This window comes from Octopus bimaculoides, chromosome 15, assembly GCF_046866305.1.
Source record: "Octopus bimaculoides isolate indiv1 chromosome 15, ASM4686630v1, whole genome shotgun sequence".
Classification (NCBI taxonomy): domain Eukaryota; kingdom Metazoa; phylum Mollusca; class Cephalopoda; order Octopoda; family Octopodidae; genus Octopus; species Octopus bimaculoides.
The window spans coordinates 46234624-46251198 of record NC_142942.1 but is presented as its reverse complement, the minus strand read 5'-3'; the positions used below and the strand labels follow the sequence as shown (position 1 = coordinate 46251198).

The 16575-nt window shown below is 36.8% G+C and overlaps 1 protein-coding gene across 2 annotated transcripts in view; it reads right to left on the bottom strand.

The window, feature by feature from the left end:
- Positions 1–16575, bottom strand: part of LOC106880847 (DET1 homolog) — a 136257-nt gene that overhangs the window by 97062 nt on the left and 22620 nt on the right. The window contains exon 2 of one of the 2 annotated variants that reach the window (XM_014930980.3): positions 8312–8366. The exons of the other annotated variant lie outside the window; for it this stretch is intronic. The gene's annotated coding sequence lies outside the window, so the exon portion shown is untranslated. The remainder of the gene's footprint in view (positions 1–8311; positions 8367–16575) is intronic. 2 annotated transcript variants of the gene reach the window in all.

The window sequence follows — 16575 nt, the reverse complement described above, 5'->3', positions numbered from 1 at the left end:
AGGCTTAGGAGCCCTTCCTGTTTGCTTTCACTGTCCTGTTTGTGTTACCTATTTTGACCCTCTGCAAAATCCCCAATTTTATTTAATTCGCTTTGTGGGAGCAACTGATTTATCGAAAGCGTATAGCGTTGTTAAATGCTTGAAATACGAGACTAGAAAAACAGCCAACAACTGATGAAGGGTCGTTCTTTATGTTGTTTGTTTTGTTTTCCATTTGAGTCTTTCGTTGTTTGAAAGAATAGTTCATGTTCCATGTACTCATGCTTGCTTTGTACATTTTTGTTGTACGTTTCATGACGTCCTGTGCCCACACATGCATATATATATATATATATATATATATATGTATATATATATATATATATATATATATATATATATATATTTATATATATATATATATTTATATTTATATATTTGATCCTTTATATTGAACACTCAATATTTCATCTACATTCAATACTTTATTTCATGGTGCCATCCATTTCCACTTTTATTTTATATTATATATTGTATATTATATTATATATTCCATATTCTATACCCCACATTCGTTCTGCAGGAATATAAATAAAACATAAAAAACAGACAGTGTTGGAACTCTTTTAAACAAAATAATATATTCCTCTATACACAATCATACAACCCCCCCCTTTTTTGTATTTATTTTTACTCGCATATATATATATATATATACGTATAGATGTAAGTATGTACATATACGTATGTATTTATGCACATATATATATATACATATAAATATATATACACACACACATACATACATATACACACACACACAAACATATATATATATATGTATACGAAAGAGAGATAGAGAGAGAGAAATCAGAAGAGTGTTGCCCAACAACAGCCCTGAATCTAGTTACTAAGGTCATCAACTCCATTACTAAAATATACCAGTTGAAACAAGTGGGAGAGATAAAGTGATTAGTTAGGAAAAGCTGGAGCTGTCGAACCCAGCTCAAATGTACTGCACTGTTGAAAGAAGAAGCTGATAAATGGCTTTTATCTAAGTACTGTTTGTACTAAAGTACTTTCAGTGCACTAAAGACGACAGGAGAGTTTTGTTGCAAGAGAAAGAAGAACAACAGTAAATTTTCCTCTCTTGTGAGAAATTAGATTATAGCATAAGTATTGGAAATACACAAGCAATTTAAAACGGTGAACTCAAAATTATTCTAATTTCGAATCAATATATGAATTTCAAAATTTGTGTAAGGTTGCAAGTTGTGAAAAATTACAGATTTTTATTATGTGAAAGATGAAATATCAATTTTAATTTAAAAAAATATAAAAAGCATTTTGCAGATCAGAATCTTTTTTTTTTTCTTTCTTTTCTTTCAGGGTGGTAGAAATAAAAGACAAGCAAGCTAAATATTGTAATCATCATCATCATCATCTTATGCTGATTGTAGGGTTCAACAGGATCCATTGGGTTCGAGGGCTGCTATTTGCTCCAATGTCATCTTTGGTATGGTTTCTATGGCTGGATGCCTTTTCTAACACCAACCACTTTACAAAGTGTGCTGGCTATTTTTTTTTTTTTTTCCCTTAGCACTAGAACTATAGAGGTTGCCTCCTTTTGGGCTTGATAAAACAAAGCAACAGTCAAGTATTGGGGTCACCTCCCACCAAATTTCAGACCTTGTGCCTATATTAGGAACCATCATGATACTGATAATGATGAGGAGCAGACAGAAACATAATCTGGAAAGGCGGCGAACTGGCAGAAACGTTAGCACGCCGGACGAAATGCTTAGCGGTATTTCGTCTGCCGTTACATTCTGAGTTCAAATTCCGCCGAGGTTGACTTTGCCTTTCATCCTTTCAGGGTCGATAAATTAAGTACCAGTTACGCACTGGGGATCGATGTAATCGTCTTAATCCCTTTGTTTGTCCCCTCTATGTTTAGCCCCTTGTGGGCAATAAAGAAATAAGAAACATAATCTGGAAAACAAATAGGAGTTACCATAGCAAGGTTCCTGCAATGGTGGTAAAATGGTACTGCAGATAGAGATAAAAAAAAAAACCTCAGAGACAACCCTGGAGAAAATGGAAGAAATAGGGGTTGATAAAGAAACAATATTAGGTAGCAAAAAGTAAGCTGTACATCAGGTATACTCAGCAATGAAAGAAACTGAAAGCAAGAGGTTTCCCAATGTTCTGTAATGTGAGGAAGTATTCTAGATTACTAAGCAATGTATGAGAGTGACTAAAGATGTTGGTGAATAGTGTACCGGCCCTCAGTGATTCCGGGGAAAGATATGGTAATGTCCGTATGAGAGGTTGCTGAATGTATGGGAGAAAGGAAGTGGCTACCCAAGTAGTCTCAACACATTGGATCAACAGCTGCAATGGACAGCTACACAGTTGAAATCACTTGTTAACATCATCATCATTGTCGTTTAACGTCCGCTTTCCATGCTAGCATGGGTTGGATGATTTGACTGAGGACTGGTGGACAAGGTGGCGACACCAGGCTCCAATCTGATTTGACAGAGTTTCTACAGCTGGATGCCCTTCCTAACACCAACCACATGATTTCTTTTAACCCTTTAGCATTCAGATTACTATCAAATGTAATGCTTATTTATTCACAGTATCTCATAGCTTTGAGATTTCAATGATGTGATTGTTTGTTTTTAGAATGACATTGTAGGGTAGCTATGAGAGGCCAAATCTGGCTGGTTTGCATATATAAAACATGTAAAATATTTGGGCCAGATATGGCCAGCTTATATGCTAAAGGGTTAATGTTAATTTACATTATTGTAGGGGTTGTTGTTGTTTTAGTCCCTTTCCAGACCAGTCCCTGGTCCAGCAGACTCGCAATCAAATGCATTCTAACAGTGACCATCCCAACTTTTTGCAGACACAATACATCCCAGTTTTAGAACAAGCTCACCATGATGAGGCAACTGAAAGGACTGGTGGCTGGAAGGGAATTTGGCCGTCAAACACTGCCTCAGAAAAACCATCCCAACCATGCCAGCATGGAGAGGTAGATGTAAGACAATAATGATGATAGGGTTATCTAGGACTATATTATCCCATGTGTCCTTCCTTTATTAAAAGACAGTAGAGAGATTTGGCTGTTGTTTACATGCTACAGCATTCTATGGAATGTCCAAATTTACAAAATCATTCCATCATGAGTTCACCCATAATTATTAAAAACAACAGCAACAACAACATTAGCATCAAAACACCTCTAAAACAGAGCTCCACATTATTCATCAACTTCATTAAGTCGTTAAAGCAATTCTATCATCAAGATTATTTCAAATTTATAAAGGTTTTTACAAAAATATAGATTATTTTATCTGGTTTAAAGTTTGAAATTGAATATCAATTTCCTCTCAAATTTTTGTTTTATTAAAATAATTTTTGTGCTCATTATTATTATTATTATTATTATTATTATTATTATTAAAGAAATCATTAACTAACCATGTTGCGATATTTTGTTTTTGTTTCTTTTTCTATCAATGGTGAAAAATTAATTAATTCATGATGAATATTAACGAAATTATTAATAATATTGATTGCTGGCGTAAAGACACAAAGCAAAATTTTGGAGAGAAGAGACAGGAATGGGGTCAATTAATCTACATTTCAGTAGGTTACTGGTATGAGCTGATAAGTGGTCACTCAAAACATTAGAAATGGCAGCCAAATTCCCCCAAATAACACCCTACCATCTTAAAAAAAAAAAAGATAGATATAGGTGCAGGTGTGACAAGATGTTTGCTTCTCAACCACATGGTTCCAGGTTTAGTCCCACTGAATAGCATCTTGGGCAAGTGTCTTCTACTATAGCCTCAGGCCAACCAAAGCCTTGTGAGTGGATTTTGTAGATAGAAACTGAAAGAAGCCTGCCATATATATATATATATATATATATCATGTTGAACTGTTAATCCTTACACATTTTTTCTCATTCTCTCTCCATTTTTTCCCCTCTTAATCCTTTGTCAAAGAGCATAGGCTTGAAATGTCAAAGACTTTTCCATTCTTCCTGAGTGTTAAACTAATACACCTGCTTGTTGTTCTCTCACCTGTCTTCGTCTTTTGTTTCAAATTTTGGCACAAGGCCAGCAGTTTTGAGGAATGGGTTAAGTTGATCACACTGACCCCAAGACTCAACTGATACTTATTTTATTAACCCTCAAATGGATGAAAAGTAAAGCCGACTCTGGCAGAATTTGAACTCAGAACATAAAAGACAGATGAAATGCCACTAAGCATTTTGCTCAGCATGCTAACGATTTTGCCAGTTTGCCATCTTAGAAAAATATGATAAAGATTACCAGTTTTTAGGAGCAGTAGCTTCCAATCCAATAAGAAATGTCTCAAACTGTGGTGACCCACCCAAACTTTGCCAGTAAAAAAAACAAAACAAATGTAAAATGATGATGATGATGATGATTATAATGGTGAATATGAGCAGCAACACCACAGTCATATTTTGCACCTAAAGTCATTAACATATTTTATCCTTGTTTTTTTTCTTCTTTTTCTAAGCACCAGTATAATGCTACCTCTTTCTTTTAGACACTGTTGCTTTGTATTAAATTTCTTGCATTATACACAAGTAAATACGGTTATTCTCTTTGCTGGTATGGCTTTCTCATGTCTGGAATCCTAACGCATATCTCATATTTCTAAATCTTCCAGATACTTCTACACAGTCTATTTCATGGGGGTCAAGTCATACAGAGAGGCTACATGGCTTCTTTTAAGGAAATGATTATACATAATAAATAAACATGTGTATATGAATTTCAATATTTAACAGAGACATTTGAGACTCTAATGAGAAGCATTAGAAGAATTGTGCAGACATGTTTGTTTGGGTGTGGCTATCAGGAGTTAACATAGCAGAGTAAATTTGTACAATGAATATATATAGGGGTGGCAGCATATACACTTGGTGTACATTTCCTAAACAGCTTCTGTTCTAGGACTGGCATGTCTGTCAGTCACTGCACTGAAATGTGCACACAATCACACACACACACACACACACTGGAATAAATGTACTAAATTCACATGTGAAAGATTACTTTTTTAAACATCCACTTTTCCATGCTTACAAGGGTCAAATGAGATTTGTTGGGGTAGATTTTCTACAGCTGGCTGCCTTTCCTGTTGTCAACCATCACACGTTTCCAAATAAGGTAATATTTCCCCATGGTCAGACGTGCTTGACAGGAGACGACATTGCTTGTATGACGATGTTCATTTACAACTATCCCAACATGTGATGTCAAAACAGGGGCGCACACACACACACACACACACACACACACACATATATTCTTTTACTTGTTTCAGTCATTAGACAGCAGCCATGCTGGAGCATCACCTTGAAGAATTTTTAGTCAAATGAATTGACCCTAGTACTTTTTTTTTTTTTTTTAAATCTCACTACTTATTCTATCAGACTCTTGTTGATCCATTAAGATACACATGTACACACATGCCTGTGATATATATATATATACATAAATATATTTATATACACACACACACACACACACAAAACAAGCTTCTTTCAGTTTCCACTTACCAAATTTACTCACAAGGACACTTGTCCAAATTGCCATGTATGGAAATGATCCCAAAATTTCATTGTTGCAAAGAAAGTTTCTTGACCACACAGCCATGTGTATCATTTTCTTTTATCCACCGAAGTAATACTTCCACTAGCGCAGTTTGTAATTTGAAATCTCCTGTGGGAACATATCTAAACTAGGGAAAATATCACCTTGCTTAGAAACAGGGGAAATTTGGTGACAAGGGAACATACTGCTGTAGAATGTGTGCCTTGACGAACCATTTCCATGTATGCATGGAAAAGCAGATGCTGAAACAATGATGATGGGGTAAATATATATAGAGAGGTAAATGGTAACAAATACTCTTTAATTTACAGATGTTCACAAACAGAAAGACAGAAACATGTAAAAAGACATACACACACACAGGTATGGCTGTTTGGCTAAGAAGTTTGCTTTCCAATTTCGAGATTTGGGGTTCAGTCCCACTGAGTGGCACCTTGGACAAGTGTCTTCTGCTATAGACTCGGGCCAAGCAAAACCTTGCGAGTGGGTTTGGGAGATGGAAACTAAAAGCAGTCCAATGTAAATATTTATCATCATCATTTAGTGTCTGTTTTCCATGCTGGCATGGATTGGATGGTTTGACCGGAGCTGCTAAGGCCAGGACCCACACCAGGCTTCATTGTCTTATCTGGCATGGTTTCTATGGTTGGATGCCCTACCTAATGTCAACCACCCCACAGAGTGTATTGGGTGCTTTTTATGGGGCACCAGTTCTGCTGTAATGGACAGGTCTTCTTGAGTGCAGCAAGGTACCAGATATCTCAGTCCTTTGTCATCCCCTTTGTAAGGCTCAGTGTCTTGAGATCATCCTTTATATGCTTCTGTTTTAGCTGAAGAATGGACAAAAGTTCCTTTGGAAACAATTCAAACTTTGTACGAGTCCATACCTTGTAGAATTGAAGCTGTAATTACTGCCAAAGGTGGTCCTATCCCATATCAAAATAAATTTGTTTGAAATTCTAAGGTGTTTCCATTATTTTGTCCAGCCCTGAATATATATATAAACACACACACATACACACTTTGACATACATAAACATCTTTACAAACATATATATAAGTTCAAACTGTGCCAAATAACATGATAGATATACATAGACAACATGGTACTTAAAAGCTGGTCAGAGATCAGATAAGAGGATGATGGTTAGAAGCACAAAAATACAAAATTAAGGATCTGGAAAACCCATACTCTTAATCATGAAATAAATCATTGAGGAAAGGAATGTCTATGTGCTTGCAACTCACTGGAAATAACAGTCAAATCTCACTCATAATCACATCCTATCATCTTAAACACAAAAAGAAAAGCTGACATAGGCTATAGTAATGCTTTGGATATACAGTCTGAATAAAAATGATGGGATGGTCAAGGCTGGAGTGCTTTTGAACATAAGTTTGTTTGATTCAAACTGAACAGGGATTACAAAACAAGTCTGGACTTCAGCTGACCAGAGTTGGCTAAAATGTTGAGTGAGAATCAATTGTAATCCTTAAAATTATTCGATGTGGCACAATTGGTAAGTTCCCAGGGAACCAGTGGAGTGTGGGGCTAATGGAATGAAATGGTTCCATGATTACAGATTCAGCTTTTAGCTAAAACATTTCTGGGGGTGGGGAGGAAACTCCAAAAGTTAAGGGGTGTCAGGGGTAGGAGGCAGTGGTAGTGACATCATAAAGTCTAGTTTTACATCTACAATTTGCACAAGTAGTTGGCGACAACAGTGTAGGGCAGAGGAGGAGAAAGTCAGGATGGGTAGGGAGGAGTAGGAGAGAAAGAGGATGAAGTTGAAAGAGGGAGAAGAAGGGCAGAGGGGAGAAAGAGAATGGGAGGGGGAGATGAAAATATGTTGGGAAAGGACTTGTACTTGTTAAAAAGAGTCTGCAAGAAAAGGGGGGAAAGAATACATTGTGCGCGCATGCGAGCGTGTGAAAGCTATGTAAGCATTTATGTGTGTTCATGCGTGTGTTAGTAAAACAGATGGAAGTAAACTTGCAAAGGCAAAAAAAAAAAAAAAAAAAAAAGAGCAGCAACTGTTCTTAGCATGAATTTCAAAAATTGCATAAAAGTAATATTTCATTTAGTTATATTGAAAATACACAAGCAAAAGAGAGGGGGAGACAGAGACACAGAGTAAGGCATCTTACATAACAAAATACACCACACACACACACACGTGTATACAGACATACACACACATCTTTACAAACATGAAAAAAATAGCATTTGTTCTGAAAAAATACATAATGCTAGTAACTGACATACATATATGGGAATACTACAACAAAGTCTCCAAAAGCAGTGGGGAACATCATCATCATCATCATTTAACATCCATTTTCCATGCTGCATGGGCTAGATGGCTTGACAGGAGCTGGCAAAGCCAGGGGCCTCACCAGGCTCCATCGTCTGTTTTGGCTTGGTTTCTACAGCTGGATGCCCTTCCTAATGCCAGCCACTTTACAGAGTGTATTGAGTGCTTGTTACATGGCACCAGCACGGGTGTTTTATATGTGACCAGTTTATGAGAACCACATCATAGTCCTCATTGATGAAACATCCCTTCAAAGACTTTCCCTTCATTGTTCATATACAATTCGTCATGGTCCTCATTTATAAAAGAAAGATATAAAGAAGTGATATCCATCACTGAACTAACCGGATGTTTTGGCCTGAGGTTCTCTGGTTGGGCTAGTAGGTTTTTTATGAAGAAACTGAAGAGAAGAAAACAAAAGAAACATTGTTATAGAAGGAATTCAAGATAGGGAAAAAAAAATTGGAATATAAAAAAAAAAACCAGGATAAATTTCCATGATATATTCATGTGATAATGGATATCATCAATCATTATCAGGTATTTTACAGTCAGTATTCCATGCTGACATGGATTATTTCATCATGTTGAACTGTTAATTCCTACACATTTTGCTCTCTCTGATTTTTTTTTTCTTTATTCTCTCTCCAATTTTTTCCTCTCAATCCTTTTTGTTGAAGAGCATAGGCTCAAAATGTGGAGAACTTTTCGGTTCTTCCTGAGCATCAAACTAATACACCTGCTTATTGTCCCCTCACTTGTCTGTCTTTTGTTTTCTGTAAATTTGGACTATGGATTGGATAGTTTTTCTGAAGCATTGTGTTGTTACAGCCAGATGCCCTTCTTATAACCAACCCTTTTATTTGCCTCTTACAACATGCAGAAACATGGTGTGTGTGTTCTATAACCAGGCTAACAAACAGTTGAACAAAGAAAATCTCCAGCCCATAGCTTTTAGACAAAGCTAAGTTTTAAACAGTAGTTCAATAGTGAAGACTACATCAGTGGTGAGTATGTGTGGATAATGTCAGTCGAATGATAGCTAAAGAGTGAGGCTGAGCATTGATTGCTATTGTCATCATCACCACCATCGTTATCATAACAAAAGACTGGCCTTTCACTTTAGAGCCAGAAAAGTTTTCATCTCCCAGGAACAGCTCATGTGAAACCCACAACAGAAAACTACTTCCACACACACATTCTAGACTAAATGCAAACAGAGACTATTTTGATTAGCATATAGTCACAAGCACCTTTAAAAATTCACAATTATGCTATGTCTCATCTCTGTTTCTTATACTACTGCTACTACTACTACTACTACTATTGTGATTTCTACTCTTTAACCCTTCAGCATTTAAACAGGCCATATCCAACCCAAATATTTTAACTGTTTTATGCTCAAACTGACCAGAACTGGTCTCTCACACTTACCCCACAATGTCATTCTAAAAATAAACAATCACATCACTAGAATCTCAAAGCTACAAGATAATCTTTTCTACTCTTGGAATAAGGCTCGAAATTTTTGATTAGATCACCCCAGTACGCAACTGGTACTTAATTTATCGACCCTGAAAAGCAAAGATGACCTTGGTGGAATTTGAACTCAGAACGTAAAGACAGATGAGATACCACTAAGCATTTCGCCTGGCGTGCTAAGATTTCTACCAGCTCACTGCCTTCAAAGCCACAAGATAATGTATGATTAATTCAAAACAATGTGAATAAATTAACATTGCATTTCACACAGTAATCTGAATGCTAAATGGTTAAAACAAACTGGTGAGATGCCACATAGGCACTCCAGACTCACTCATCACTTCTCTGGTCCCTCATACTATATTGTAGTACTTATTAGTGGTTTGTTAGCTTCATTCTACACCACCCCACTGTCTCATCATTTCAAATACAATCATTTAGCTGAATTAATGGGTAACATTGATACCCCATCACAGACTATATAATATTGACCAGTGCTTTCAATAATCTACAGAGTCAGGTTAGTTAATTCAAATTGATTTAAGGATAGAATTTTTGGTGTAAATTACTGATTGGTTTTTAATCTTCCCAATAAATCTGTTGGTGTCCAGTTTAAAATCTTGCTGCGTGTCCCCTGCTGTCTCTCATCTATATGTATGGCTATCTATGTTCATCTATCTCTTGAATATTTCAGATGCCAGCTTTCTGTTTCTTAGTAAAAAAATATGTAACTTTTTTTTGGAGTTTTTTCCCCCCTAATTCAAACTTGCTTGTTATCAATTTTCAACATTTCAAACATATGCTACACCACATACACATACAAATAAAGTATGGTAATTTCACACTTGTGTAAACTACATAGAAAAAGGTACTCAATAATTCTGGATAGAGTAGAATAGCAATATTGATGCAAAGCCTAATAAGTATGAGTCACTACTCAGAGTACTTCACCCTGCAGTTGCAGCAACGTTGTTAGGAAACAAAAATCTGTTTTGAATAGATGAAAAAAAAAAAAAAATTTATGTGGCTGTGTGGTAAGTAGGTTGCTTACCAACCACATAACTCTGGGTTCAGTCCCACTGTGTGGTACATTGAGCAAATGTCTTCTACTATAGCCTCGGGCCGACCAAAGCCTTGTGAGTGGATTTGGGAGAAGGAAATTGAAAGAAGCCCGTCTTTCTCTCTGTGTGTGTGTGTGTGTGTATGCATGTGTGTGTGTGTGTGTATGTATGTATGTATATGTTTGTGTGTCTGTGTTTGTCCCCCAGCCCTCGCTTGACAACCGATGCAGGTGTGTGTGTATATATATATGTAATGATAATGAACATGCACACACACACAGATATCCCTCTACATTATGAAAACAATGGGTTCATGAAAATCTCGCATCAACCTCAAGTGCCATAACAGAATATGATATTTTTTTGTCTCTTTGACTTCTTATCTAACATGGAAGTGGATGATAAGAAAATACATTTCATGTTATGGAAAACCAGCCAACAGCAAGATTTTCAGGATTGCAACTTTTCTCTTAACACCAGGGATGTTTCATATATATATAATTGCACTTTGTATGTAAAAGCTATTTTCTTCCTTTCATTTGTGAATTGATTATATATATATATAGGTTGTTAAATTGATATATTCAGTTGCTAATGGGTGTCAGTGACTGATGGTTGCCCAAAATATCACAGTAACCCATCAGTGAGTGGAGAATTAAAAGAGAAAAGAAAGTGAAGAGAGTGAAAATGAGGCAAAAGACAAAGATACACATGAGATTGTAAAAACCAGAAAAGGCAAAAATTCTAAATGTCTTGTAAAGCTCAAGGAGCTGGTGCTTTGATCAGGTGCCAAAGTGTTAAAATGGATAAAAGATATCTCATCTCTGGATAAGACAGTCTATCATAAGTAACCTTTTCAGATCATCTACCTATTTCTAACAGCTTGGAGAACTTGAAGCAATGTGGAATAAGAGGGTTTTTTTTCATTTTGTTCCATGTGAGGTGGAGGCCCAGATATGTAGTTAAGAAGTTTGCTTCCCAATCACATGGTTACAGGTTCAATCGCACTACACAGCATCTTAGGCAAATTGTCCCCTTCTGTGACAAAAGCCTTGTGAGTAGATTTTGGAGATGGAAACTAAAGAAGACCCTTGCGTGTGTATGTGTGTATGTGTGTGTGTGCATTGACATCATGTGATACTTGTAAATGAGCATCACTATGGTGTTGTTGGTTTCCAGTCATCCATGAAAACATGTCTTGTCATGTGGAAATAAATACAGAATAGCCAAGCGGATAAAATGTTTGACTGCCTGCACAGAAACCAGGTGTTTAAAGCTGAACATCGGCATTACTATCATTTTAACATCTAGTTTTCCATACTAGCAAGAATCATATATGGCTGTGTGATAAGAAGTTTGCTTCCCAACCATGTGGTTCAAGGCTCAGTTCCAAGGCGTGACAACTTGGGCAAACCAAAGACTTGTGAGTAGATTTGATAGGGGAGAACTGAAAGAAATCAGTCATATACATATGTGTATTTATGTATGTTTGTGTGTGTGTCTTTGTGTCTGTGTTTGTCTCCCACGACTGCTTGACAAGTGCTGTTGGTTTGTTTACCTCCCTGTAACTCAACAGTTCAGCAAAAGAGACCGATAGAATAAGTACCAGGCTTTAAAAAAAATAAGTGTACTGAGGTCAGTTTGACTAAAAATTCTTTAAGGAAGTGCCCCAGCATGGCCACAGTTTAATGCCTGAAACAAGCAAAAAAAAAATAAATAGGACAACCAGATGCCCTTCCAGTTGTGAACCCTCACCTGTTTGCAAGTAAGGTAATATTTCCCCATGGCCAATCATATTTTCAGAGAAGATTGACAACGAACGACACTGCTTGTATGAGGGTGATATTCATTTACAACTACTCTGTGATGTCAAAACAAAGATATACAAATACACCCATGCAGGCACAAATATATATACAGGCTGGGTTTCTTTACACATCCATTTGCAAAGTTTAGCCAGTTTTTAGTGGAGAAGAAACAGAGTAGACACTATTAGGGGAGAGCATATTGAAAGAACTGGGGTGGGTGGGGTGGCAGTGAGAGGAAGAGATTAGTGGTTAGTAAAAGAGGGAGGAACAGAGCGGTAAGGGTAATGAGGTGCATTGAGTAAAGAGAGTCTGGTGGAGGGCCATCCCAAATTATAAGGACAAGAAGGGATGAAAGGTGTGGGAAATGGGAACTTGTAAGAGAGAAAAATGTGCAACTTTGGAATACTTGATGAAGGACCCTGCCTTAAATATTTGACATTTCTTCATCTCATCTACAACACTTCATTTTGTAGTTCCAATCCACTTTTAGCATTCACATGACTTTCACTAATGTACCAATTCCAATGAGTGTCTATCTTTAACATCTCCTAAAAACCTAACTGTAAGTTTAGTTATAAAGTATCTAAGACTTGCCAGGTATGTTTGGTTCTAATGAAGGTGGGTGTGTCTCCAGAAGTCTGACTTGCACATCATTTGATTATCATGTTAGTGTTTCCTAATAAGGATAAAGCTAATTAGGATTAAACATTGTTCAGCACAAAAGAATTTATCCAAAAAAAAAAAAAAAAAAAAAAGACAGAAAAAACAAAAGAAACCATGAATGGAAATAATACAACAGTGTGTGTGTGTGTGTGTATGCGTTTAATTTTCTCCCTGTTTTATTCTCTCATGGAAAAACAACACCCAAAATTCTATTTTTGTATTTATTTGCGTTGAATAAAATATGTGACATTTTGTTAAATTACATGCATGTGCATAAAAACATGTATACACACACATACAAATATACACACACATATGGAAGCAGGAGCAAATTTCTAAAGCTAGACTGTAAAATACAATGGTATATTATTAGTCTCAAGGGTTAACACAATGCAAGGATGCATGGTCTCTTTTTTTGTTAAAATTTTCTAGCAAGAGTGCACACACACACACACACACACACACACACACACAGTTACAAGACTGGGTGGATCTCATAGCACATCATCACTTGTTGCAGTCCTTTATCATCTGACATACAACAGCCAATTCTATTGTTGTGTATTTAGTCATCATTACCACAATATATGTCTGTTTATCGAAAGTGGGACAAACGCAACACATTGTTATAGCTCATGTTGTCTTGCAGACACAGCAACAGAGAAAAAGTAATCAACTATGGTCATTGCATATATCTTATAGCGTATTGGAAGTATTTTATCATGCCACTGGTATTAAACAAGTTGTCCTATGTGAGGAAGAATTTGCAGTTACAACCCTCACCGATGGTGAGCAGGCTTGTAGAGACATAGATTTTGCTTCTACATTCCAGTCCATGTTTGCCAGGATTTCTACTGTCTGTTGTCCTTCCTATCCTTATCATCTTGTACAGAGTGTACCACATACACACATATGAAGTCTGATCAAAAAAGTTATCAGGATTGTTGCTATGGTAACGGAACTAAAGTATGTAGAGTGGAGCTATTAGGCACAAATTGATCTTGAACCCTGTTGTGCATGCACACTCGGTTATAAAGTTCTCACCCACTTCTGTTGTTTATAGCAGCGCTTGGAAGTAAAGTGTGGTCATTTCAAAGAGAAGATCAGGTTTCAGCTGAGCAAGATTTCCTTGACTGTGTTGAGGAAGATGAAACTTCTTGAAAATGGTCATAACAGGTGATGAATTGTGGGTCTATGGCTATGACTCCAAGACCAAGGCTCAGTCTTTGCAATGGAAGACCCCAAACAAGATTTCATGACATTGAAGAAATTCAAGAGAATGTGACAAGGCAGCTGTTTGCTATCCCAAAAAAGGAGTTCCAAGAATGCACTGGATAATGTGTGTGGCTTCAGAAGGAGATTGTTTTAAAGGAGATTAAATGCTGAATGGATATGTGTTGCAGTTTTCTTTTTATAGCTCCAGTCCTGATATTTTTTTTTTATCAGACCCCATACAGACATGCATATATATATATATATATATATATATATATGCTCAGGTATGGCTGAGTTGTTAAGAGGTTAATTTCCAAATCATGTGAAAAGACATTCGAGCGAGTTCATTGCCAGTGCTGCTGGACTGGCTCCTGTGCAGGTGGCACGTAAAATACACCATTTTGAGCGTGGCCGTTGCCAGTACCTCCTGACTGGCCTTCGTGCCGGTGGCACGTAAAAGCACCTACTGTGCTCTCGGAGTGGTTGGCATTAGGAAGGGCATCCAGCTGTAGAAATTCTGCCAAATCAGATTGGAGCCTGGTGTAGGGTTAGTGACCGGAACAGCATGCACTTTAAAACGATGCGTCAATAATATACCTTTCACCAGTCCTCAGTCAAATCGTCCAACCCATGCTAGTATGGAAAGTGGACGTTAAACAACGACGACGATGATGATGATGATATATATATATATATATCGTGTGAATAATCTTCTTGACTTGACATCACACAAAAATTGTAAATGAGTGTCATCAACATACAGGTAGTGTCTTCTATGAAAACTAGTGCAGTGAGAGAATATTACTCTCCTTGGAAACAAGTGAGGGTTGGCAACAGGAAGGGCATCTGGGTGTAGAAAATATGCCTCAAGTAATTCTGTGTGGCCAATGCTAGCATTCAGAAGAGGATTTTACAATGATGATAATGACATATGTAATATTTTTTTACTAGTTGCAGCATTTGGATTACAACCATACTTGAGTAACATATTCAAAAGATTTTAGTAGATATATATTATTTTCTTTCTATTTCATTTTTACATCCATTTTACCATGCTAGCATGGGTTAGAAGGGTATATTATTGACGCATCGTTTTAAAGTGCATGCTGTTCCGGTCACTAACCCTTACCCACTTTTCAAGCAAGGGATCAATTATTCCTCATATCTCTGAAGGCAAACAACCTGCAAATGATTTGTTGACAAGGGAGATGACAACATTACTGCTTGTAGCTCAACAAATTTTGGAGAAGCACAAATACATGTGTGCGTGTGTGAACACACAAGCTTCTGTCACACACACATACACACAACAAGCTTCTATCAGTTTCTGGCCAGCAGATTCACTCATTAGCCTTTGATTGTCCTGGGACTATAAAGGAAGGAACTCATCCAAGGTCCTACATAGGACTGAATACAAAACCATGGGGCTGGTAAACAAAGTACTCAACCATTAAGCTACGCCTGGGTCTGTTTCCCCACATAGAGTCTCTGCCTATCAAATTTCACTCACAAGGAATCATTACCTTCTACTGTAAGGTGAAATGAACTAAGTCAAACTGCTGCACAGTGGGACAGAATGCAAAATTATGCAGTTGCAAAGTAAATTTCTAAACCACACAAATCATGTTTTATTTTCTAGTCAGCCAACTGCAGGCAACAGACCTGCTACTTTCTGCCATTTGAAGCCAGTTTGCAAGTAAGGAGTTGGTATAATTATTGTTTTGCTCTCAAAACTTAAAACAAATCGAAATGGACCAGACCAGAGCCAAACATCCTCTTGTCATAACGTGTTTCAACATGTCAAAACACGACTGCATAAATTATTCAGTTGACAGATCACATGGTTTGGTTTTATACCTGTGTAGGCTTGGGTTTATTTTTACTCATTCTTAATAATTTATATCTATGAATATATATGTATGTGCATGTGTGTATGTATATATATATATATATATATATATATATATATATATATATATATATGTATATATGTGTGTGTGTGTGTGTGTGCATATGTGTGTATATATATATATATATATGTGCATTTGTAGGTATATATGTATATACATATACGTGTGTGTGTATGTAGATATGTACGTGCATGTGTGTGTAGATAAGTGTGTGTGCACATGCGTAGATACATGTGCACGCATGCATGTAGGTACCTGTGTGCATGTAGATACATGTATAGGTGTATTCCTGTGTAGATACATGTGTATGTGTATGTGTACATATGTATGTGTGTATACACAGGAGACAGACGGACAGTATATTTCAGCTGGAATGATCTAATTACAAAACTTTGCTTGCCCCCCCACCCCACTTCTCATTTTCTACTGTATATTCCTTGTTTCTTAACCTTTCCTATACACACACACAT